At 38.8% G+C, this 26,737-nt stretch overlaps 1 protein-coding gene and 1 long non-coding RNA gene across 2 annotated transcripts in view; one reads left to right on the forward strand and one right to left on the reverse strand.

Moving 5' to 3' along the window:
• Positions 1 to 13,515, forward strand: part of LOC126967728 (uncharacterized) — a 52,879-nt gene extending 39,364 nt beyond the window's left edge. The window contains exon 3 of the mRNA XM_050812357.1: positions 13,473 to 13,515. The gene's annotated coding sequence lies outside the window, so the exon portion shown is untranslated. The remainder of the gene's footprint in view (positions 1 to 13,472) is intronic.
• A 339-nt stretch (positions 13,516 to 13,854) lies between these two features.
• On the reverse strand, positions 13,855 to 26,597 carry LOC126967744 (uncharacterized). The gene is made up of 3 exons (XR_007730072.1): positions 26,444 to 26,597; positions 23,206 to 23,411; positions 13,855 to 22,170 (listed from the first exon to the last, which is right to left on the reverse strand). It is a non-coding gene; the product is annotated as an uncharacterized LOC126967744 (long non-coding RNA).
• Positions 26,598 to 26,737: the final 140 nt, after the last annotated feature.

Below are 26,737 nucleotides of genomic sequence, written 5' to 3' on the forward strand. Positions count from 1 at the left end.
AGTTATGGTGGACAATGAAAGTAGTAATAGGGATATTGTGGTACAACGAAGAAGTAATAAGTTGGAACGCATCGCTGAAACTCATCACATGTATGACGCCTTACAGTATCCACTAATATTTTGTCATGGTGAAGACGGTTACCATTTTAATATTCAGCATGTTGATCCACAAACAAATAGCCCTACAAACAAAAAAGTTTCTTCCAAGGAATTTTACGCATATCGGATAATGGAGAGAGTGAATAAATACAATCATATACTCAATTGTCGGAAATTGTTTTTACAGTTTATTGTTGATATGCAAGCAAAAATAGAAGCAGAAAGATTGTTATTTATTCGTCTAAATCAAAATAAATTACGAACGGATGAATATATTCACTTACGAGATGCGGTAGCCAATGATGGGGATGTTGAAAATTTGGGACGATTAGTAATTTTGCCTTCTACATTCATTGGTAGCCCTAGGCATATGCTTCAATATGCACAAGACGCAATGGCGTATGTGAGAAAATATGGTCGTCCTGACTTATTCATAACGTTTACGTGCAATTCGTCATGGAAGGAAATTAAAGATGAGTTACAATTTGGACAAAAGTCACATGACAGACATGATTTAATTGCGCGCGTGTTTAAACAGAAACAAGTAAAATTCATTAATGCAATTGTGAAGAGTTGTATTTTCGGAAATGTTAATAGCTGGATGTTCTCCATTGAGTGGCAAAAGAGAGGGTTGCCACACTCACACAATTTAATTTGGCTGAAAGAAAAAATTCACTCAAATCAAATCGATGACGTTATTAAAGCAGAATTCCCAAATCCGGTTGAAGATCCTGTTCTATATGAAATAATCGTGAAACAAATGATACATGGACCTTGCGGGGCACTTAATATGCAATCACCCTGTATAAAAGATAATAAATGCTCAAAACGATATCCAAGATCATTTTTGAGTGAGACGCAAACGGGAGATGATGGATATCCGCAATACCGACGTCGACCACCGAGTGAAGGAGGATTTACAGCAAAAATTAGAGTACGGGGTGAAGAAATCGAAATTGATAATCGATGGGTTGTCCCTTATAATCCGTTATTATCGAAAATGTTTAATGCACATATAAATGTAGAATATTGCAGTTCAGTTCAGTCAATTAAATATGTGTGTAACTATATTAACAAAGGAAGTGATATGGCTGTCTTTGAAATTACAAATGAAAATAGATAAGATGAAATTTTAAGTTATCAAATGGGACGATATATAAATAGTAATGAGGCAGCTTGGCGTATATTGGGGTTTCCGATTCATGGCAGGGATCCAGCTGTTTTTCACTTAGCAGTTCACCTTGAGAATGGGCAACGGGTATATTTTACTAATCAAACAGCACAAAAAGTTGCAAACCAACCTGTTAATACTACGTTAACTGCATTTTTCGAATTGTGTCGAAGTGATCTGTTTGCTAGAACTCTTCTTTATGGAGATGTTCCCAGTTATTACACATGGGACTCATCGCGAAAAGTATTTAATCGACGAAAGAAAGGCGTTTCGGTTGAAGGATTTAAAGGTGTCTTTAAAGATAAAGCTATTGGTCGAGTATATACGGTACATCCAAAGAATGCAGAATGTTTCTATTTACGTCTACTACTTCATGAAGTACGTGGACCAACTTCTTTTGAAGATCTTCGAACAGTAGATGGTTACATTTGCGAAACGTATCGTGAAGCATGCCAGCGTCGTGGTTTATTAGAAAATGATAATCAATGGGAGCAGGCAATGAAAGAGGCAGCAGAAACAGCAACAGCGAATCAACTGCGAGAACTCTTTGCTATAATTCTAACATCGTGTAATCCTTCAAATCCGAATAGACTATGGCTGAAATATCGTGATAGTATGAGTGATGATATTCTAGCAAGACTACGTAGAGAAAATCAAGATATGAATATTACATTCAACGATAATATTTATAATGAAGCTTTGATAATTTTAGAAGATCGATGTTTCGCAATATGTAATCAAACTTTAGTTACTCTCGGAGTGCAATCTCCTAAAAGAAACGAATTGAGCGTGACTAATTCTGAATTATCAAAAGAACTTAATTATAATAAAGATGAATCGCAACGTTACATTGAAGAAAATGAACCAAAATTAACACGAACACAACGAATAGTATATAACAATATATAACAATATAATGAAAAACTAAACACCGCATTACTCGGCATAACTGGACATAAAAAACCTGTATATGTCTCGGAACACTTGTCCCCTCAAAACAAATTTTTACACGCTGCAGCCAGGAAAAAAGCCAAGGAGTTAAAGTACTCGTTTGTTTGGATTCGGAATGGAAAAATTTATGTTAGGAAATCTTCTGACTCAAAATACATCTTGATCAGAAATGAAAAAAGTCTTGAATTAATGAGTTAAAACATCTTATTCCTAACGGTACACTTTTTGCAAACGATACTTATTTGACTTTTCTTTTTGTACAAATGGCTATCTCTCTATATTACCAGAATGTAAGAGGTTTAAAGTCTAAAACGATTGATGTGTATAATGCTTTTTTGTGTAATAATTTTGAGATTGTATGCTTAAGTGAAACGTGGTTAAATGTAAATATCAACTCTTCTGAATTGTTCGATGATCGGTATTTTGTAATGCGCAGAGATCGATGTGAAAATTTCCTTAAACATTTTAAAAAAAACCATGGTGGAGGTGTACTTATGGCAATATCTAAAAAGGTTGAATATGTCCTGAGATGCGATTGGCAATCCGATTTGGTGGAGGATTTATGGATTCAAATAAAAGTAGATCCTGTTACTACTATCAATTTATGTACAGTATATTTACCGGATTACCTACCCACCAGCCTATATGTAGAATTTCTTAATAAATGTCAAAATATTATGAGCAGCCATCCAAACCATAAAATCTGCATTATTGGTGACTTTAACTTGGGTAGTATGATGTGGTCGAACCAAACAGGACTTCCTCTAAGCCACGTGTGCGAAAAATCTAGAGCATTGTTTGAGTTTTTCCAGCTGACTTTATCAAAACAACTTAACTACATTCCTAACCACTTAAATAGAATCTTGGACTTGGCGATAACGGATTCCCCTGATACTATCTCACTAAGTCATACCATTGCTGTTTGCCGCTTAGACTCACACCACCCTCCCTTTGAGCTTACCCTACTTAGTGGTCGAGCCCCGTTGCTTGAACTCAACAACTCTATAACTGAGAAACTCTGTTTTCATAAGACCGATTACGAGAGCTGTAATAGGGAAATTCAAGACTTTGATTGGGAGCAGTCGGCTTTGCAACTTGATTGTGATGAGTTCGTTCATTGTTTTTATAACACTTTGTATGAAATAATTGAAAAGTACACACCCAAAACCAAAGTACGCAAAAAATCTTATCCCGTTTGGTTTTCTACTGGGCTAATAAAGTTGCTAAAATCTAAATTTAAATTTCATGTCAAATTTAAAACTTACGGTAATCCAAGAGATTATGATACTTTTGCAATGTTAAGATGTAGAACTAAGGTAGTTTTTGATCAATGTTTTCGCACATATATAAATCGCATAGACTCTATGCGATTTATATATGTGCTAAAACATGCTATGTATATGCGATCTGGCTATAAACTTAAAAGCGTTTTGGCGTTACACTAAAAATAAGAAAGTCACTAATGCCTACCCAAGACAGATGAGTTACAATAACCGATACGCTAATGATGGCCCTGGCATTGTGAACTTGTTTGCTGATCATTTCTCGTCGGTTTACTCTATGAACGCTAATAGTAATGTGAACTATATTCCTGACTTTCCTCCTTCGGCTTTTTCAATCTGCCAATTTTCAGTGTCTCTAGAAAATGTTATTCAACAGTTTAAATCCATTGATTTATCCAAAAATTCTGGACCAGATGGTATACCACCCATTTTAATTCGTATGTGCGCTGCGAGTCTCGCCAAACCCCTCGTTCTTATTTACAACAAATCACTACAAAATGGAATCTTTCCTGCTTTATGGAAGATTGCTAAAGTAACACCAATATATAAGACTGGGGACAAAACAGATGTCACAAACTACCGCCCGATAACCATTCTAAGTTGGTTCGCCAAAATCTTTGAAAGGCTTGTGTATGTACATGTCTTTAACCATCTGAAGCCCATCTTAAGCTCACGTCAGCACGGTTTCTTTGCGGGTCGTTCAACTGTTTCTAACTTACTGGTATATACTTCATTCTTATGTGACACAATTAACGATAAGAGTCAGGTTGATTCGATATATACAGATTTTGCGAAAGCTTTTGACTACGTTCACCATTCAGTGCTTTTATGTAAGCTACATCACCTGGGAATTCATGGTAATCTTCACAGATGGCTCACATCTTATTTATCAAATCGTACGCAACTAGTTGCGTTGAGTGGCTTCGAGTCAGTCCCATTTCTTGCTAGCTCTGGTGTGCCTCAAGGCTCAAATCTAGGTCCTTTGCTTTTTTTGGCATTTATAAATGACTTATTATCCAAAATTCAATGTGAGTGTCTGGCGTACGCCGATGATATAAAAATTTTTCGTAAAATAAACGGTCCAGAAGACTGCTCATTGCTGCAAAGGGACATCAAGACTATTTGGCAGTGGTGTAAAAGTAACCGCATGATGCTGAATATAAAAAAGTGTCAACTCATTACATTTACTCGCAAGAAAAATCCATTTGTTCATGATTATTTTATCGATGGTAATGTTCTAGATCGTGTGAATGTGATAAGGGACTTGGGCGTCATCTTTGACTCGGATTTATCCTTCAAAAGCCATTACGATGATATTTGTTCAAAGGCAAATAGGATGTTAAGCTTTGTTTTTAGAATCGCCAGACCATTTAAACAGGAAAACTCCTGGATATTATTATACAAAGGTTTAGTGAGAAGTATCCTGGAGTATTGCTCAGTGATTTGGTCTCCAATTTATAATGTTCACCGTGATAGAATAGAGTCAATTCAGCGGCGGTTTGTAAGAGTTCTTTGTAGCAGGTTGGGTGTTAGACGTAAAATTCCGGAATACTCTGAACGCTTACGTAAATTTAACTTGCATAGTCTTGATAAACGGAGATGGGTATCTGATATGTGCGTCTTACATAACATTGCGAATGGTTTTATGGATAGTCATCTATTAAGTTTGATAAACTTTAAAGTTCCAACACGATCTGTGCGTATTCCATGTTTATTTTCGATCAATTCCTCAAATAATAATGTATCGCATAACAACCCGATTATGAGAATTTGTAGAGAATTTAACGAAGTGTGTGCTGATTTTGATATATTCTTTACAAATGTAGACATTTTTAAAAATACTCTTTATAAAACTTTCTAGTTTATCTAAAATAATTTAATGTTTAACTAAATTTCGTTATACTGTAATTACTATTGTGTCCACTTATTAATTTTTTATTTTTTTTTACTGTATTTGGTGAATGATGTGTACAATTTTAATTGGATCTCAGGATCATAAAAATATGCTGTACTTGTTATTAGATGATAGTTTTATCTTGTTATCTGTTATTGTACCATTTTATTATAAAAAAAAAAAAAAAAAAAAAAAAAAAAAAAACACAATAACAAACCGGATTTAGACGAATGCAGGAGGAATAATCTTTTTAGATGCACCCGGAGGTACTGGAAAAACTTTCCTCATTAATTTGGTCCTAGCTACAATTCGGGTGAAAAATAAAATAGCATTAGCATTGGCATCCTCTGGAATTGCCGCGACATTAATGGAAGGTGGAAAAACGGCACATTCTGCACTAAATTTGCCATTAAATGTAGCTGAACAAGAATTCCCAGTCTGTAATATCACAAAATTTTCTGTACGTGGCCAAATTTTAATAAGATGCAAACTTATAATATGGGATGAGTGCACGATGGCTCATCGAAAATCACTGGAAGCGCTGGATAGAACATTACAGGATCTTCGGAAAAATACAAAACTAATGGGAGATGCTTTATTGCTACTATCAGGGGATTTCAGACAAACGTTACCAGTTATTCCAAAATCAACACCAGCTGACGAAATGAATGCATGATTAAAGCGATCAATTTTTGGAACAATGTTGAAAAGTTATCACTGACAGAAAATATGTGAGCGTTAATTACTGGAGATCCAAAAGCACAAGAGTTTGCCGACAATCTTTTGAAAATTGGGAATGGCACCTACCCACTAGATCCACAGTCTGGTAAAATAATTTTAACTGAAGAGATATGTCATGTGGTAGACACCGAAGAACACCTTATAGACAAAATTTATCCATCCATACAACAAAATTATTTAAATAAAACATGGTTGTCTGAGCGAACAATTTTGGTTACAAAAAATGATGCAGTAAAACGAATAAATGAAAAAATACAGGAAATGATACCGGGAGAGGAAAAAATCTATAAATCAATAGATACAATGATGAATCAAGATGAAAGTTTAAACTTTCCAACGGAATTTTTAAATTCATTAAACCCACCTGGTATGCCTTCTCATGAATTAAAGCTAAAAATTGGATCACCAGTCATATTAATGCGAAATCTTAATACGCCAAAATTGTGCAATGGTACAAGATTATGCGTAAAACAAATTTTGAACAACATCATTGAGGCAGAAGTTCTCACTGGCAAAGAAAAAGGAAACTTGGTTTTTATACCAAGAATTCCAATAATTTCGAATGATTTACCATTCTATTTTAAACGGTTACAATTTCCTGTACGATTAGCTTATAGTATGACTATCAATAAGGCGCAAGGTCAGACGTTCCGATTTTGTGGAGTTAATTTAAAAGAATCCTGTTTTTCACATGGTCAACTCTATGTAGCTTTTTCACGCGTAGGAAAGAAAGAAAATTTATTTGTTTATGCACCAGAATGCAAAACTGTAAATGTAGTATATAAGAATGTATTTCAATAAAAATGTTTAGGCTATCAGTTAATGTTAGATGATAAAAGATATTAATGTCTACTTAGTCGTAAGATTTTAATGTAAAAATAAGTAAGATCAATAAATTAATAAGAAAAAGAAAATGTGTCTTTTATGTGAAACAATTGTGAAGTAAGTAGTGATAGATTATTAACATTAACAAATAAGTATACAATTAAAAATGACCCAGCGAAGCGGGTATTCATAGCTAGTATAATAATAATTATTATAGGACACTTTTTATTAGTGTAATTATATAAATATGTGTACTTATCTAAATATTGGTTTATAACTTCATTTATATTTTAATAATTGATCAAGTGTGGCGGCTGGGTGAAGAATCATAATATGTATTTTTACTTCAAATTGATATCTCATGTATGTGTGTTTAAAACTCCGCCTTTGATTTCAAGTTTTTTACACCGTATCTGACCAGGGCTGACTGAACGCCTTTAGTGGCCACTCTAAGCATATTTTTGTCCAATGTTTTCAGTACATAATACTAGCGACCCGACCCAAACTCGACCCTGCTTCGATCATGTACAGTAGAATATCAATGTTGCATTAGCAAGAGCATAGAGCATACGGATTACATTTAAATGAAACACTGTATGCTCACATAACCTGAAGTATTTTTAAAACATTTCTTGCTATCCTTTAATACACTTAGAATAAATACATTAAGTTTTAAAAAAGTGCAAAGAACCATAGACTTAACTTAAAATAAGAAGAAGTGTTATCCGACAGTGTATAAAATCTTCCTGAAGCAGCTCAGCGTCAAATGCATATTAAATTTTAAAAAGTTTAAGATCATCAGCAAAAAAGGAAAAGTTTGAGTGACAAATTTCATTGGCTAAGTTGATTATAAATAGTAAAAATAAAATAGGACCTAAATGTGAACCCTAAGGAATACCTGACATTACTTTAGATTCATAGCCACAGACTATAATTTTTTGGGAAAAACCATCTTAGTAAATTCCCGTGGAAGGCCGCATAACTACGTTTCTTCAGAAGTAGAGAATGGTCTACTCTATCCAAATCTTTACTACATAGGCTGCACTGAAAGTATCGGGAATAGAATATTTCGACTGTTCCTGTCATATTAAAATCTTTTTAATTGAAAACTCCTTGGTCTTAAAAATCGGATACCATTTATTTATTTAAAAAAAGATTCTAGGTCTTGTCAAACTTGTTTAGTCGTTGAGAAAATGGAATTGACTCGAGAAAATTCTAGAGCGATGATTTATTATGACTTTCGAAGTGGTTCAACACAAAAACAGTGTGTTGACTGGATGATTTCTGCATTTGGTGATGAAGCCCCATCCAAAACCACAATTTATCGCTGGTTTGCTGAATTTCAACGTGGCTGTGTCAAGCTCAGTGATGATCCCCGTCAAGGTCGTCCAAAAACTGCAGTCACCAAAGAAAACGTTGATGCTGTGCGTAAGCTGATTGAGGAAGATCGACATGTGACATACCGCGAAATTCAGGCAACTTTAGACATTGGCATGAGTCAAATACAAATAATCTTGCATGAACAATTAGATATAAAAAAGTTGTTTTCCCGATGGATACCGCATTTGCTCTGTGAAGAGCAATAAGCGGCTCGCGTTACTTGGTGTGACAAAAGATCAGTCACGAGTTTGGGTGTTCGAAAATGAGCTAAAGCCAACAAAAATTATTCGATCACGTGTTGCAAAAGAAACGGTGGCCACGTTTGTCTCCAAAACCGGCCATGTTGCGACTATTCCTCTTGAGGGACAAAGAACGGTAAATGCAGAATATGGCAATGAATAAGCCTGTGGCAAATAAATGCTAGCATTTGTTTGCCACAGGTCGTTTCTGAACTCCGTAAAGAGAACTGCAACCGCCGCATCATCCTCCATCACGACAATGCGAGTTCTCACACCGCGCATAGAATTATTAGACTATCCGCCGTACAGCCCCGACCTAAGCCCTAATAATTTCTATACTTTCCCTAAAATAAAGAATAAATTGCGTGGTCAGAGATTTTCCTCACCTGAAGGTGTGGACGCCTACAAAACGGCCATTTTGGAGACACCAACTTCCGAATGGAATGGTTGCTTCAATGATTGGTTCCATCGTATGGCAAAATGTGTCAAATTTCGCGGAGAATACTTCGAAAAGCAATAAATACATTTTTAAATAGTAATGTTGTGTCACTTCCTTGATTGCCGAAATTTTCAGTGCCACCCTCGTAATAATATTTTCAAAAGAACCTGTTGTAGCCTAATTGAAATAAATATTTTGAAACTTTAAATAGCATCAATTTGTTGCCCCTCTTGTTGTCTCAATTTCTTCAGATTCTTAAGTTATACATTCCTAAAATAGATAAAAGTGAAATAGTCCTTAAGTTTTGAAAATTACTCTTCTCCACCTTCCCGCTTTTTTCCAAAATGTAGGAAACGTTCACTATAGGGAGATTTATTAAAATCATACTCATGGGAAAGGACGCGAAAGATTCTGGGCATAATTTGCAATAAAAATAGCTGGAATGCCCTATATTATTATACTCTTTGCTGGAATGTCTTCGGGACCTGTACTCGTACTGTTAGTTAGTTTGATGGTAATATTGCTAGTGCTACGAATATGCATGTTATCACACCTATTCATATTTGTGTTATATTATATATATATATATATATATATATATATATATATATATATATATATTAAGTGGTTCGATTCGGTGTTTAACTATGCCAGTTCTTCCTAGTTAGGTTTTTCAAATCAATTTCTGATCTTCCTGTTTACTGGACTGCTCAACCACAGTGATTTCTCTATAGAAATCGCAAACAATTTGTGATGGTTGATGATCACCTTTTAAGGAGACTTTCAATTCTCTGCACTTGAATATGTTATTTTCCAGATTAGGCTTACAGTGATAATGATTCGTGAAATCTAAACAGATTATACAGTCATCTACCATGTCGGCAATAACAACCTTATGTCTATAAAAAAATTTACCAATCTTGAAGGAAACAATGCCTTCTCCCCGGACGATTATGTGTTGACCAGACACTTGAGCTGCACACTACGAATAGGACTTTTGTAAAATAACTTCGGAAGTTGGTATCTCAGCTTGAGGCTCCAGTATCCATGACCAAGGTATGCCCATCCTGAGTTTGAGGTCATAACTTCTGGCGCTTTCCTCGCAATACCGGCCAGCCCCTGCCCGTGGTCCTGGCTTAACTCTTTTTCCTAACACTATTCCGCGTATTCAGCATCGAATGCTTCTGGTTCCCTACGTCTTATATACACATCACCTCGGACGTCTTTCTTAGGACATGAAAACCTCATAAGTCCTACCTCCCCATATGTATAACAAGTGGGCTCACGTGGAGAACTCACTTTTTCCAAAAAAGCTTATAATGCAGTAAGTTGGAGTCATTACGGATCTCTTCCACTTCCAACGCGTGGGCAAAAGCGTTTTGAAGGTTTTTTTGATGCCCGAGGTTCTAACCTCACGGTCTCTAATTCTATCGATGAAGGTTTGCACCAACATCTTATTGGCCACATCTGGTGAAGATACATAGGCTTTCCTTATCAGCTTCTCTACTTCACGGCCCTATTTCTGCAGACTCTCATTAGCTTTCTGTATTCGCTCCCTCAATTAAGCCCTGTACACGTGTTCCAAATGCGTTCATTCCCCCCCGTCCTTCCCTCCCCCCCCCCCCCAACAAAATATGAGAGCATTGGTATTTAAAGAGAAATTACCCCAGGAGGGTACCGGCTCTTGTAGAGCCAGAGAATCCCTCCCCGAGCATTCGCGCTCGGGCTGCCCTTCGTATTCTGGGGAGGGCACAGTACCGTGTATGTCACAGGACAAACAGGGCAGCAACACCACGGCACCCCGCTCCATGCTTAATGTGGACTTTTGTAACATCCGGGGAATTCACTCCAACTTAAACGCCGTCCACCACCACCTTGAGATGTCGCAGCCGGCCATGTGTTTCCTTACGGAGACGCAGATATCTCGACCTAGCGATACGTCATATTTAACGTACCCCGGGTACAAAATTGAGCACAATTTTTTGCCTCATGCCGGGGTATGTGTGTACGTTAGGGAGGATATCTGCTGTCGCCGTCTCGGCAATTTTGAGGGTAGGGACCTGTCCACTCTCTGGCTCCGCGTAGATTTAGAGGACCGCGTCCGCATCTATGCGCGTGTCTACAGGTCCCATAGTGGTAACGCAGAAACCGATCATCTCATGGGCTGCGTTCATGCGGCAATTGACAACGTACTTGCACAGATCCCCTCCGCTGAAATCGTAGTCTTGGGTGATTTCAACGGGCACAATGCCGAATGGCTTGGATCACGTACCACAGACTACGCAGGATGATCTTGAGGTTGAGTCGCCAACGCGGCTCCCGGATGTGGATAGCCACATGCCGTCCTTATTGGATCTTCTGCTGACTACACATCCCGATGGTTACCAGGTCTTTGTCGACGCCCCTCTCGGAACGTCCGACCATTGCCTGGTCAGGAGTGTAGTGCCTATCCGACGCCAACGTCGCAGACCACCAGCGACCCGCCGCGTTTGGCACTACAAGTCAGCAGATTGGGATAGGATGCGTTCCTTTTTTGCATCCTACCCTTGGGGCAGGGTTTGTTTCCCTTTGGATGATCCTAGTGCCTGCGCCGTTGCAGTAGCCGATGTGATACTACAGGGTATGGATATTTTTATACCAAACTGTAGTACCCATCGGTGGCAGATCACAGCCCTGGTTCGATGCGTCTGTCAAAGCAGCATCTGACTGCAAAAAACAGGCGTATCGAAGTTGGGTTGCGGCGCTGGGCACAAAGGATCCGAACTGCACAGTTCTTAAGAGGAAATACAATCGTGCCTCCAGATTTTTTAAGCAGCAAATCGCCCGTGCAAAGTCAAAACACGTCGTCAAAATCGGCGAGCAGCTTTCCAGTTACCCGACCGGAACACGCAAGTTCTGGTCGTTGTCGAAAGCTGCTCTTGGTAACTTCAGCCAGCCGTCCATGCCGCCGTTGCACATGAGGAATGACACCCTGACCCATACGGCAAAAGAGAAAGCCGATCTCTTGTGCACTCTTTTCGCCTCCAACTCGACTCTTGACGACAACGGAAAAACACCGCCGACCATCCCGCGGTGTCAGAGCTCTATGCCTGAAGTACAGTTCAGACAGAAAACTGTTAGGCGAGCTCTGTTTTCGTTGGACGTCAGGAAGTCGAGCGGGCCGGATGGCATTTCTCCAATCGTGATTAGAACGTGTGCCCCTGAGTTGACGCCGATGCTAACGTGTTTATTCCGGCACTCTTATTCTAAAGGCGTAGTCCCTGACTCATGGAAGTCAGCCCTTGTCCATCCGATCCAAAAAAAAAGGGAGACATTTCGGATCCGGCAAACTACAGGCCTATTGCTATTACCTCCCTGCTCTCCAAAATTATGGAGAGCATAATTAGCCGTCAGCTCTTGGTATATCTAGAGTCACCAGTTGATCAACGACCGACAATACGGGTTTCGCCATGGTCGGTCGGCAGGTGATCTTCTGGTACACCTAACACATAGATGGGCAGCGGCTATTGAAAGCAAGGGGGAAGGCCTGGCAGTTAGCCTGGATATAGCGAAGGCCTTTGATCGTGTATGGCACAAGGCGCTCCTCTCCAAACTTCCATCATTTGGGCTTCCCGAGAGCTTGTACAAGTGGACCTCCAGCTTCCTCACTGGGCGCAGCATACAGGTCGTTGTCGACGGATATTGCTCGAACCCGAAGCCCGTGAATGCTGGAGTGCCCCAATGCTGTGTGCTGTCTCCCACGCTGTTTCTTCTGCATATCAATGATATGTTGGACACCTCCAACATTCATTGCTATGCAGACGATAGCACTGGTGATGCCGTATACACTGGCCATGCAGGTCTCTCTCGGGAAATCGTCGACCAATGCCGGGAGAAACTTTTGTCTTCTATCGAGTCCTCTCTTGAGAAGGTCGCGGAATGGGGAAAATTTAACCTTGTCCAATTTAACCCCCAGAAGACTCAAGTTTGCGCGTTTACCACAAAAAAAAACCCATTTGTCGTATCACCGCTCTTCGAGAACACTTCTCTTAAAGCCGCGCCTAGTATCGGAATACTGGGTCTCGAAATCTCGAGCGATTGCCAATTTCGTGGTCATCTGGAAGGCAAAGCCAAATTGGCTTCAAAGAAACTGGGTGTCATTAATAGAGCACGGCAATACTTCAAGCCGGCCCACATACGCCGAATTCCACCTTCGCACGACACGCCACAAGTTAGGATATCATCCTCACCATCTGGATGTGTGGCGGTCCTCCACAGTGCGGTTTTCTAGGAGCTTTCTTCCACGTACTACAAAGCTGTGAAATGAGCTTCCTTGTGCGGTGTTTCAGGGACGATACGACATGGGTACCTTCAAAAAAAGCGCGTACACCTTCCTTAAAGTCCGGCAACGCTCCTGTGATTCCTCTGGTGTTGCAAGAGATTGTGGGCGGCGGTGATCACTTAACAACAGGTGACCCGTACGCTCGTTTGTCCTCCTATTCCATAAAAAAAAATCTCCGGAAGGAATCTCCTCTTCTCTCGAGTTCGTCCTTCTTCAATTTTTGTACCAACCAAGTGGAATACATGATGGAAAACGTTAAAAAAATACAGAATAAGACGTCAAAGAAAATGACAGGAAAGCAGCTACGACTAGCTTTGACTGATCGGAGCCGTTGAATTAATCTGATTTGATTTATGATAAAGTGGAGACGAAAACAATCTTTAATACCCATAGTTATAGATCCCGGATCATCATCCTAGTCTTCGCGTATACAGAGGAGAGAGAAAGAAATCCCCTCATAGATATTGCAAAGGTGCGCGTCGTTGTGGTGGACAAAAAATAAAACTAGAAATAAATATCAACATATGCAATACTTTATTTAAATCACAATAATAATTAAAAAGAAAACAAATTAATCGCACTTTAAGGTTGTACTCTACTTCCGTATTATAAATCAAATCCTCACATGTGAGTATTTCCTACCTATTTAAAAAAGACGTACATCTTTTTTCTGAATCTGGCCAGTATTAGTAGGTATGATATGTTAATATTATGAATTAACAAATATAATTATTGCTTCCAAAATCAATGACCAAGAAACCCGTATATGAACTGATAATAATTTACATTACTATACATAATTCCCTCGATCTAAAAGCAGAATAGGTTCGTAGCACAATATTTATCCTACCATGTCACAAAAAAATGAAATTCAGATATTTGTAGCTGATGGCTGGATAACCGTTCATCGTTCGTGACCAAATAGAAAGCCCATCATAGATAAAGGTGGCTATTTCGAATTTTCTTTATATACTGCCGGGACCAACATTTTACATTTATAATTTGTTCAGTTTCCCTTCACAGAAAAATAAATGATTATTTATTTATATAACATAAACTTCGGCCAGACTATTGGCATACTTAGTACAAATAAAAAACGGTAATTTTGCAACTAACTTACATATAGTTAACAACATTTGCGGGTTTGGTTATCCTTCTACTTATCGTATATATTATAGCTACCAGTGCTACCGTAATTTCCGTTCGAAGCTTATCTAACTATTAACACTATATGGTCTTCAATGGGTAGTGATGGGTCTATTGCAGTAAGAGTTAAGATTTCTGATCGCAATTTATTTTTAAATAGTTGCTAACATACTCAACTAAATATTTCTTAAAATTATTCAATATCCCGCTATACAATATACATCGCTTGTACATGAACTAATCTACAATTTTTCCCATTATCCACACATTGTACCCAACCCTACAGCTACATTTTATTCTCACAACTATCCTATTCCTAATTAATTCCAATAACTTTTGAGGTAAAACCGCGGCATATTTTTGAGAGAAACCTGTGTAGATATATGATAATAAACAACTTTAATATCTCAAAACAGTAGGTGCATAAATTTTCAAGACTTTTTAAGTTTTTGTCTTATAGCAAATAAAGCGTGCCCTAACTATTATTTAGAGACGACTATGATGATTGAATAGAAATGAATATGATTGTTTAATTATTTGAAGAAGAGTTTAATAATGTAAAAAAGTAGCCCGTACTTTCTAGTAACCTTGCACATGTTAGACATGACATACAACGGGAACACAATTAATGATATATATATATATATTTATTATACAGGGTGGCCGAGAAGTTGACGTCCAAGGCTAAAATTTGAAAGCCTCATTGTGATGAGTATTCGAATCACCCCTATGTATGTTATACGATTTTGCGTAGTTTACGAGATAATAAATTTTTTCCCCTTTTATCCGCTTTTTTCACCTATTTGTGGTTTAGGCCTTTTTTCATTTTTTTTGAACACTATGTAATTTTATTGTTGATAATTATTAAATACAGTTGCAATAACCACATAAGAAACATAGTTTCTTAGTATTATAGTTTAGACGATGCGGAACTAGTTTAGAATTGAGACGTAAGATCAAGATACCTGCTCCAGCTAAATTCATGAAAATCTTCAAGGTATCAAAAATAAAATAAAATGGGGAGCTTATGTCTTGTAACTATTTTTAAAATTTCCCAGAACATTGGCCAATAAAATGAGCCACAATATCAAATACTGTTGATATATTATTTTAAAGGTACAACAAATGTAACATAAGCTTAAACATTTTTAAATTTCCCGCCACTCGTAGCATTCCTCAAAAAACTCTTACACACACACAAGTTACCATTAAGATATTGCTAGTTTAAATTTTGTACTTTATTTTCTCTTTGTGTTGTCTACGTATACTGAATACTGATCCCCGTCTTTTGCAATTATAGCTTCGTAGTTTCGAGAGCGAGGAGAATTTCGGTCATCGACCTTTGTGAACGAGTGACAAGGATAGATAACAAATGTAATGTACGTGGGACAACTATGAACTATATTGTATTAAAATCATTATCTTAGATTTTCCTAAAACATTGTATTAGTTACATTCGTTGGCTAAACGCAAAAAACCGGACGACTCGCGAACCGTAAAAATCTAATTACAGTTATCAATTATTATTAGATATTTATCACAGCATATTATACACGTATAGCATCCATATACAAATGACGCATACTACAAATTAATACCACCGTGTCTTTCTCTGACTCTTATCAGGGGCGTGCATTTGTTTTCCAGCAAGGCACGAAGATTTTGATCTTATTCTTCGTGCTATATCATTTTAATATAGGTGTTTATGGAGGTTGGCAATGCCTATTTGCCTATATAGAATGCACACCCCTGTCTTATCGATACCTCAGTTCCAACAAGTAACAATTCAGAACACGGTTCCAAAAGAATATAACTCGAGTTGTTACTGCTTCAAACAAAAATGTTCTAGTCTCTTTGATCGACTTGTTTCTTTGTGGTAATGGTGGGTAATTATCGTTAATGGAGCAATTTTCATTTCTCATACTCGGAAAGTAATGTTGTTTTGATCTGATTATTGGGTGGAAAATGCTGCTTCCCTCCATAGAGAGGGAAAAACTCATACAAATTACTTCCCACCTAAGGGCCGGACTGAACTTTGAAAATAGAACTGCTGTCAGCTGTGAAGAGTTTTATGTAAAAAAACTAATTTAAAAAAATCTGCGGCCATGTGACTTTCCAAACAGCCAGTGTGAACTTAGCGCAAACTTCTTTGAGCGATAAGCCGCAACAATTACACGGTGAGTTCCATATTTAAAATTTAAAAAGTTGGCGTAAATTATCCTATTTTGACAATTAATTTTAAATAGGTACCTACTACTAATATTATGATATGATATACTATGAATAAATAGTTTAGATAATCAACTAGTTTTATTTTCGTTTTATTTTCCTCATATTTGAAATGAAAAAAAGCGTGTTTAACACAGGTCGAAAGAATCAATTCCTATATATAGACGCCTCTTGATTTGATTCTTGAATTGTTTCTTTCGACCCTTAGTTAACAATCTACTATTCTCATACTTATCTCAAACTTACTGAATTTCTCACTTGTAACACTTTGGAACTGAGGTATCGTTGTGATAATATACTGAAAGACAACGCAAGACGATGCAGTGCAAAATTAATAATATTTTTACTTTAGATGGAGCGTGAACGTAAACTTTAAAATTGAAACCAAATATAAATAATGACAGTGTCGTGTCGTAGCATTCGTCTCGCGATTGCAGGCTTCCTGCACGTAATATTCCCGCGTCACAATAATATATCATTGCAGCGTTTCAATTACTTTTTTCTATATACCTAGTATATTGTTCAATTAAGTCCTTTTTCTTGTTAATTCATTAAATTGACTTGCTATATTCCAGATTGTGATTGTATTTATCATACGACCTAGACCTGCTGCGCAAGTCAAAATAATAAATAAACACGGAATATCCATTTCGCATAACAAATTCACACAAGTATTTTTTTTTTGATTAACGCGGGTGTTCCACATTTATTTAAATAAAATAATTTTAAAAGGATTAAAACGCGTACTTACCCCTAAAACGTCATGTTAAATAAATTATAATAAAAAGTGTAAACCTTTACGTTATTTAAGCTAATATAAAAATGCAGATAGAATTACATTTTTTTCCTTTTAAAGTATTTTATTTAAATAAATTTCCACTTATAATGCGTAAAATTAATCATAGCTATAAAAGTATGGAGACAAGTCATACATTTAATACACTTTCTAATGAAAAAGGCACATTATGACAATCGTGTTTTCATCCATATATTTATATATACGAGGTGTTTTCAAAAAATAACGAGAACTTTTGTTTTATGAAAAAAATCTTTATTTATTCATCAATATCTATTTTGTCCCCTTCAAAGTAATCCCCCTCGGATATAATACACTTGTGCCAACGCTTTTTCCAATCCTCGAAACACTTTTGAAACTCGATCTTTGTAATAGATTTTAGCTCTTTCAGCGATTCGCTTTTAATGTCATCTATGCGTGTAAAACGAAGGCCTTTTAATGTTCTCTTTATTTTTGGAAATAGAAAAAAATCACATGGAGCCATATCTGGAGAATATGGAGGCTGAGGTATCGTTACAGTTTTGTTTTTGGCCAAAAATTCACGAACAAGCAATGAAGTGTGCATTATCGTGGTCCAAAAGCCATGAATTGTTTTGCCACAAATCCGGGCGTTTTTTTCGGATTGCTTCACGCAAACGGTGTTGAACTTGTAGGTAGTACTAATTATTGATTGTTTGACCGTGTGGCAAGAATTCATGATGCACTATGCCATGAAATTCGAAGAACACAGAGAGCATAACCTTCACATTCGACTGCACTTGTCGAGCCTTTTTCAGTCTTGGCGATCCAGAATGCCTCCACTGGGACGATTGAGCCTTAGTTTCGACATCATATCAGTAAACCCATGTTTCGTCACCTGTTATAACACGTTTTAGTAGTTCTGCATCGTCATTAACTTCATTTAGCGACTCCTGAGCAACTTCCATTCGACGCTGTTATTGTTCGAAATTTAACAATTTTGGAACGAATTTTGCTGCCACACGTTTCATACCCAAAACACCCGAAAAAATTTCATGATATGAGCCAACTGATATGCCAACATCATCAGCGACTTCTCTGATTGTGATTCGGCGATCGTTCATAACCATTTCTTTCACTTTTTTCACGTTTTCATCGGTTGTTGATGTGCTTGGGCGTCCGGGTCGTTCGTCATCTTCAACGTTTTCGCGGCCATCTTGGAAACACTTATACCACTCGTAAATCCTTGCTTTACTCATAGCAGACTCACCATATGCCTTTGTTAACATTTTACAAACTTCACTACGCTGTATTTCATTTTTTACGCAAAATTGAATGCAAATTCTTTGATCCATTTTTTTTTTCACAAACGAAAATGGCCGTGCTCGAAAAACACGACTAACGTTAGCGGCTGCCACTCAAAAAGTAAGCAATGAATATTGCTGAAAATTTTATCGTATTTCAGGGGCATGTGTACCAACACAATAATTTTTTTTTATACAGGCGAACTCTCCAAACCCGCGAAATTTAAAAATTCTCGTTACTTTTTGAACACACCTCGTATTTGGATGGCATTTAACTGATGTCTATTGCAGGAGCATCCGATACTTGTTTTATCTTGTAAAGCTTATCACGCTACCATACACTTTAAGATATTTATTTCAAACTAGCTGATACCCCTCGACGTCGTCCGCGCACACGCAGGACTGAGCACGTAGGACAGTAGCAGGATAGGAGAAGTAGCAAATAGCTTTAATCTATATTAATTTCCGCTAGATTGTTACCTAATCCTACGATATTAATTACAAAAAAATACAACAATAATTGACTTATTACCCACTAAACTCTAACATACTAGTTATTATGTTCAGCATAATTTTTAATAATTGTGCTAAGAATGTTTCAGAGTAAAACAGCGTCCTAAAAGCTTATAAGCTACCAACACTGCGTCTTTCGTTACGTTGTCGCCATTCGAGGAGTGTACTGCCCCAATGGCCATCTCCGTCCGTCGAACTATGTGCCCTGCCCACTGCCACTTCAGTTTCGCAATCATATGGACTATGTCGGTAACTTTGGTTCTCATACGGATCTCCTCATTTCTGATTCGATCTTGCAGAGAAACTCCAAGCATAGCCAGAGGGCTATGCTTGGAGAGTTTCTCTCGTTCAAGGGGGCAACGGAGAGCCGTTGCCCCCTGAGCGACCATGAGCTTTCTCATAAGGCCCATAGTTAGCGTCCACGTCTGCGTACCGTAAGTCATCACTGGCAATACACACTGGTTGAAAACCTTCGTCTTCAGACGATTTTACGGAGCTTTCCGAACGCTGGCGGTCAGTAGAGCGATTCTAATAAATAACTGTAACTGCACTGCTACGCTTGCCATTTCAATCGTACGTACAATTGCAATGCAATACTAGTTGACGTATTCTATTAAATTTCACTACACGAATCCTGCAATAAATCTGCAACAAGTAATGATACCATAACATCAAAATTAATTTCCACCAGTTAATGAATGCAGGATAAAACAAAGTAATTAATAGAATACATAACTTACAGCTTAGTATAATACATAAATGTCAAAATTAAATTTTTTTCATAGGCGTCAGTAGGAGTGCTTTTACAGATTTTTAGTTAGCCCTACAAATGGCTATGGCCGCTATGTTTAGGATAAGAAAGACCTGACCGCCGAGTGCGTTGAGCCCAGGTATAACAGCCGCCTATATTCCCACGAATGTATGGCGGTGACCGTTTAACAGAAGTCCCAAAAATCTGACAGTGATCATGTACTGATATACCTACTTAAGTACCTTTGAGAAGAAACAGATCATACATTACATACATCTCTCGACACATTATCATGTGCATTAATTAGGCTGCTTACGGAAGACTTACTTACTTATCACAGACGGAATACATACAAAATAAAATTAATAAATACTCATACAGTTAAAAAAACTAAACAAACACTATTAGAATGAAATGCGTCACTAAATTGCCACCGCCCATATACAAATTATTTGCTCAACCAATACGATGAAAGCAATATTTGCAATGTACTTTCATCGCGTACCTATTATATCATATTATTAAAATTGCATTAAAAGTAATGCAACAATAAATGCGAGGAGCCTTTATAATTAGTATAATATAATTATTAATATTTAACTAGACAGCACTTAGAACGGGAGAGAATTCCTGGGAATGTCTCCCGTTGTTGTAATGTAGAGATGGAGAGTTCAATTTGATTGGACCAACCATTGTAACATAATTAGATTACTAGAAGCCAAAATCAATGATAATAATTCTAATATGTATTCTGCACGCAATACATAACTCACATCGATTTATTACCCAGCCCCTCACTCTTTGTACTAAAACAACCTCATATATACCTCAAATATTAATAGTTGTCGTATCTTGTAGTTACGCGACTCTATGACACGACAACTATTAACTAATAAACAATAAAGTACATCATGCGTACATTTCTACAAATAACGCGCTAGTTGAATGCAGAGTTAAAGAATACGATAGTGCTGGGACCTAATTATAATTGATGACGATAATCATGTGTGTCGATAAATTTTGACAACCCTTTAAGTTTACCATTTTAACCTAATAATTGAATAAAAAATTATTGTTCTACCGTTTTACCTTTCTTCAACACACGGGTCTAAAACATTTTTCGCCTATTCAACGGCACAGCACTATACTACAAGCGCGCGAGGCGAGGCGTGCGAACAGCGGGGGGACATTCTCCAACTCCTTACCTCAGGACCCGACTGCATTCAACTCGCGCGCTGGGTATATATTTATTAATTTATTCACGTTCCTGTAGTCCAGGATTTTTTCAAATAAGTGCTACAGTCCAGTTGGAAACGGCAAGACGGATGCGTTTCATTTGACGTTGATGTCATAGTACTTTTAAATTTTCTTAATATATTTCCGGGATCTGAAATAAAAAGAACGACAAAACCCAGTGCCACATTCATTATGCTTTGCCGAAATTATATAATTCTATTTTAAAAACAGCTTCGCACGAAATTGCATTAACAGTTCCAATGCTATGCTTCAAGTACTTCGAACGAGAAAATAGATATTTCTAAATAATTGTAACATGTTTCCTTATAAAACTACTGTCACCAAATATTTTAATGTTATTTCTAACTTCAAACAACAACAAATAATAGAACTGGGTTTTGTTCACACCAAACAATTTAACTACAAAAATATTATTTAATACTAGTGAGAATTCTTCTTGCTATCCTCCATTTTTAAATCAAAACCGTTTTTAGGACTATTTAATTTTCTTGCCTTAGAAGGGCAGAAACGTTTTAACACAGGATGTGACACTCACTTGATGAGAAGTCAAAGATGCATAAAATAATTGCTTACAATCGCTTTTCTTTATCACAAATTTTAGTTGCTGTTTAGACCGGCATCATGTAATTGGCGCTTTACTAATATAAAGTAAGTTTGGCTTATCGGATCCAGTCTTGTTGTTGACTCCCGGCACGGAGGTCTGCAGTAGCTGGCCGGTGTCTACAGGTTGAACAGATGCAGGTGGACGGGCCAGCCGGTGCCGGTGGTCCACGGCGGGAAGGAGGCCAGCAGGCGGGCCAGGTCCTCACCTGCGGCTGCCGCCCCGCCCGCCATAGCGTGCCCCGCTACCGACACCTGCAGCGCCCCCGCGCCCTGGGTAGTGGCAAACAATATAATAGTACAACAATTATTAATCAAATAGGGACTCTTTCGGCCATACAATAAGGTGTAATTCAGATCGCACAGCGCTACTAACCTACATTATTATTCACCTAGAAGTTGCCTCTCTTTCTATCGCCTGACTCTTACCTCTTCTGACGACATTAGGGTTGAATTCTTTACCTAAAACTGTACCTACCTTATACTAATGTCAAAGTAATTTTAAATCAATATTCTTTAGTAAACCTACATTAGTTGCAGATAGTAATGTATGCATTGGCAGACCACGACTTAATCAAAACTACTTAGTATATAGGAAATAAATAGGTAGCTTTTATGAATGGTAATTTTATTATAATAAAAGTCACATTAAATTGGATTGTTTTAACGTTTTTAGACAGCTTAAGTAAATTTAATTTCGATCGCAATTTCCTTTAATATGCTTTGGTTTTTTATGTTTCTCCATTTTTAAAAGTATCGGTCGGATCTGTGGAGAAGGTGACTACAACAAGCTCGTGCGTGCGTCACTGCTCGCTTGTGAGTCCATACTGGCTAGACTACGCCGTAGAGGCCGCCGCACGTACATAGGATTTCGATACCTACACGAGGAGCGATACAGGCTTGGTATTGGACTGATTGTTATTCAATATCTATTGGGTTTTTAAACGACGAAGTTTCAAGTTTACAGCGGAATCTATTTACGTGACTATTGATGTGAATTTATTTTATCGAGTGTGTCCTCGTTGTAAAACACGAGCTATGATTTATCCCCAATCCAAGGAGACTTATAATTTTACAACAATTCAATGTGTCAGTGTACTGCACGTAACTATTTTTGTTGTTGTTTGACATGAGCGACAATGGCGCAGATATCTTACGTTATCATTACGTATTTGCGAGTAAAAGTTTATCTATATTGTACACAAACGTTCATGGTTGTTCACCATGTACCTAAATATACCTATGAAAGAAACTTTCATTTAAAAGATACACTGTGGAAATAGATAAATTTAATAAATAATAAATTACTTTTATCCGGCACTGTAATTTCCAGGGCTGCGGTGAGCGCGCGTCGTGCATCGAGATGAAGTACGTCTCGCGGGGCCCGTCCTCGTGGGCCCACCGAGGGCCCGGCTGGGGCTTCACACGCAGGGCCCCACTCGTCGAGTTGGCTTCGCACTCCGTCAACGTATCGCCCGCGCCAGGGGATATTATAGCCACGAGGTGGTTCGGACCTTAAAAAATAAAATTAAATACACATATCATTATAGGTGAATTCAGTACCGTTACATATTACTATGTGCCTTTCTTTACGCGACGCCAATAAAGTAGTGAATATTCTAATAGGTTTATTTTGCAATTTAAAAAATGTTCAAATGAAATAAAATACCTTCACAAAATTAATTTTATTTATTTTTTTATTATATTATAATAAAATAATGGTTTAACGACTAATATATTAATATAGGGGTGACAATATACATTGTGTTTTATCAACTATTTGGTTTCTAATAATAGCACAATCTCGACTATAATAATAGCAGCAAAATCCCGATTAGAACCTAATAAAAAAGAAGTATCTCTACCTAGATTAGAATTATGTGCCATGCAGTTGGAATAGGAGGACAAACGAGCGTACGGGTCACCTGGTGTTAAGTGATCACCGCCGCCCACAATCTCTTGCAACAACAGAGGAATCACAGGAGCGTTGCCGGCCGTACCCATAAGTAAGCTCATTCCACAGCTTTGTAGTACGTGGAAGAAAGCTCCTTGAAAACCGCACGGTGGAGGACCGGCACACATCCAGATGGGGGGGATGATATACTTACTTGTGGCGTGTCGTGCGAAGGTGGAATTCGGCGGCAGGAATCAGGTTAAACAGCTCTTCGGAACACTCCCCGTGATAAATGCGGTAGACATGAAGACACACAATGAAGCGACATCTCTACGCAACGCCAAGTGATCCAGCTGTTCACAGAGCACTGGGTCCCCGATAATTTGAGCTGCTTTACGTTGCGCCAGACCAGAGATGCAATACTAGCAATACTCCATGTGTGGCCGGAATTGCGCTTTGTACAGCGCTAGAATGTGGGCCGGGCCGTTACAAGGCAATAGGCAATACTTGAAGTATTTTAACTAATTCTAGTAGGCTTCATAAGCTACATAATAGCTTTAAGGGTAAATGTATACACTTCTACAATAAAGTCCCAGCCACTGTTCAGGCATTATCTATAAATAAATTTAAATGTTTTATAAAAAAATGGCTCTGTCGTAAATCCTTTTACTCCACTGCTGAATATCTAAATGATCGGACAGCCTGGGACTAGATTGTGATTATTTTATAGCGACTGTACAATATTGTATATTTTTATTGAAAAGAGCGCAAAAAAAAGAATGCTGGGAGAGTTCCTTGCGCCGCTTCTTCTCTCTCAGAGCGCCATTTGTTTCCGAAGCGGTAGTAGTATCTAGTAGTATAAGAAATGACATCAAAAAGAATTCTAAAGGAATCAATTTTGAGAAAATAAATGCCTTTTATGCCTTTTTATGCAGTGCTCTATTCATGACGCCCAGTTTCTTCGTAGCCAATTTGGCTTTGCCCTCCAGATGGCCACGGAAATGGCAATCGCTCGAGATTTCGAGACCCATTATTCTGATACTAGGCGAGGCTTTAATGGAAGTGTTGCCGAAGAACGGTGATACGACAAATGGTTCTTTTTAGTGGTAAACGCGCAAACTTGAGTCTTTTCGGGGTTAAATTGGACAAGGTTCAATTTACCCCATTCCGCGACCTTCTCAAGAGAGGACTCGATTGAAGACACAAGTTTCTCCCGGTACTGGTTAACGATTTCCCGAGAGAGACCTGCATGGCCCGTGTATACGGCATCACCAGTGCTGTCGTCTGCAAAGCAATGTATGTTGGTGTTGCTTCGGGTTCGAGCAATAACCGTCGACAACGACCTGTATGCTGCGCCCATTTAAGGAAGCTAGAGGTCCACTTGCATAAGCTCTCGGGAAGCCCAAACGATGGAAGTTTTGAGAGGAGCGCCTTGTGCCATACACGATCAAAGGCCTTCGCTATATCCAGGCTAACTGCCAGGCCTTCCCCCTTGCTTTCAATAGCCGCCGCCCATCTATGTGTTAGGTATAACAGAAGATCACCTGCCAACCGACCATGGAGAAAGCCATACTGTCGGTCGTTGATCAACTGGTGACCCTCTAGGTATACTTACAACTGGCTAATTATGCTCTCCATGATTTTGGAGAGCAGGGAGGTAATAGCAATAAGCCTGTAGTTCGCCGGATCCGAACTGTCTCCTTTTTTTGGATCGGATGGACAAGGGCTGACTTCCAGATATCTGCGTCTCTTAAGGAAACAAAAGGCCGGCTGTGCCGTCTCAAGGTGGTGGTGGACGGCGTTTAAATTGGAGTGAATTTCCCTGATATTGCAAAAGTCCACGTTGAGCGTGGAGCGGGGTGCCGTGGTGTTACTGCCTCGTTTGTCCTCGGTCATGCGCGGTTCTGTGCTCTCCCCAGAATATGACGGGCAGCCCGAGCGAGAATGCTCTGCTGAGGGATTCTCCGACTTTGGTAGAGTCGGTACCCTCCTGGGGTAAAATCTCTTTGAGCACCGCTGTCATATTATGGAGGGGGCCTCGACACTAACCTATGCGAAAAGTAGCAGCACTAGGCCGCTACTTCACGCCGGTATTCTGTCCGGTAATTAACCCGGACGAGTCTGGCCCGATTGTGTTGACGTCATAATATGGCAGCGTGACTCTCCCACTTCTAAAAAGCCCTTAGTCGCCTCTTACGACTCCCTTGGGCCTGGGACTTCCCTATTCTTTTTACGCCCTGGGGAAAGTACAGGGCAACATACAATACATTACATAATATATCACCACACTCGCCGGCGAGTGTGTTCTGTCATTCTTTCATCTTCCATTTATCATTTCATTACCTTCATTCTCTCTCCTTCCCACAAGCACACGGCCGGTCCGAGTATCGAGTCTCCATAGGAGACGCCCTGCGACTGTTGCGTAGTTTTTACGGCCTTCACGGCCCACGTTCTTTGTTGCTGTAAAAGCCTTCAGGGCCGACAGCATAGACGAGGATTTTAGTCGGTAGGGGGTGTCCGCTTACGGACACCCGAGTCCGACATATGGGCCCCGTTTCGGGGTCTTCAATACGTAACTGTATTTTCCTCTTCTTCAAAAATTATAAATAAACAGCGGATAGTTATCTTCAGAGGTAAAATAATGATGCTCACCGTGCAAGTCAAGCGTGAGCAGGCTCTCGTCGGAGGCAGCGTTCCGCTGCAGGTGTGCGGCGGCCCTCAGCGTCACGGGCGGCGGCGCCGCGTGCGGCAGCGTCAGGCCGCGCGCCACCAGCGACAGCACCGGCAGGTAGTAGGGCGCGCCGCAGTACACGCGCGCGGCGCACTCCTCGCGCCGCGTGCTCACAGCCGCCGCGCCGGCCGCGACTGGCACACGCGCGTCACTTGTACTACTTGTAGCGATAATGACTCGTGCTCGCAGCTGACAAGCTACCAGTTCACATAGCG

Source organism: Leptidea sinapis, chromosome 13 (assembly GCF_905404315.1).
Source record: "Leptidea sinapis chromosome 13, ilLepSina1.1, whole genome shotgun sequence".
NCBI lineage: Eukaryota > Metazoa > Arthropoda > Insecta > Lepidoptera > Pieridae > Leptidea > Leptidea sinapis.